The sequence below is a fragment of the Brassica oleracea genome, chromosome C2, assembly GCF_000695525.1.
Source record: "Brassica oleracea var. oleracea cultivar TO1000 chromosome C2, BOL, whole genome shotgun sequence".
In the NCBI taxonomy this organism is placed as follows: Eukaryota; Viridiplantae; Streptophyta; class Magnoliopsida; order Brassicales; family Brassicaceae; genus Brassica; species Brassica oleracea.
Window position 1 is genome coordinate 43,349,436 of NC_027749.1, and position 1,005 is coordinate 43,350,440.

A 1,005-nucleotide genomic window follows, 5' to 3' on the forward strand; every position below is an offset into this window, starting at 1 on the left:
CACACTTGTATGTCCAGTGTACTCAAAGGATTTTCTGTTTGCAGGATACTCAGAAAATATATATCCTTGTGTTGAACAACAAGTTGAGGAATGCACATGCTTTCCTCCTGATGTAAAGCGTGGTCCGGGAAGACAGAAGAAATCAAGATGGCAATCTTGGTTGGAGCTATCCAGGATGAGAGGACGCAAACCCCCGAAGCAACACAGGGTTTATAGATGCTCAAAATTCAAGGAAACTGGCCATACGAAACCACAATGTAAGTCGTCCAATGATTAATCTTCCAGAAGACCTTCAATTAAGTCGTCCAGAAGGTCGTCCAGTTAGTCGTCTAGGGTTTTTTCTTCCAGAAGACCTTCAAGTTAGTCGTCCAGTGTTTAGTCTTCCAGAAGACCTTCAATTAAGTCGTCCAGAAGACCTTCAATTAAGTCGTCCAGTTAGTCGTCCGGTGTTCAGTCTATGTACTAAAAATTGGTGTTATGAACTTATTTGTGTCACCTTCTTTGTCAAATTGCACTACCAAACAAATTTGAGATGGTCTTGCCCTTTATATTATCCGAAATATAGTTACAAAAGGTCACTGCTCAGAAGACTTTCCAGACTACTTATAGTTAAGTCGTCCAACATTCCAGACGACTTAACTGTAAGTCTTCTGCGCAGAATATAGTTACAAAATAGGGATCAAGTTCAAATACACACATCAGCCTAATCTATCATACAAAAAAAATCTAACTTGGCCTGTTTAGCACCCGTCATACGTACGCAGGTTGTCATCCATGTCCTTGTTTTCAAACTCATGCGCGTCAGGAAGCTCTTGAAATACATCCACCGCCATCTTATCCCTCATACTATTCCCGTTGGCCTTAGCAAAGTCTTTTTTACTAAACTCTATCCCAAGAGCATGACATTCAATGTACTTTAGAGTGTACACACCACAATCACAAGCTCGGGCAAGAGGTATATTGGTCGGTCTCTCATATGTGAATGGCTCCAGGCTGTATTGGGCA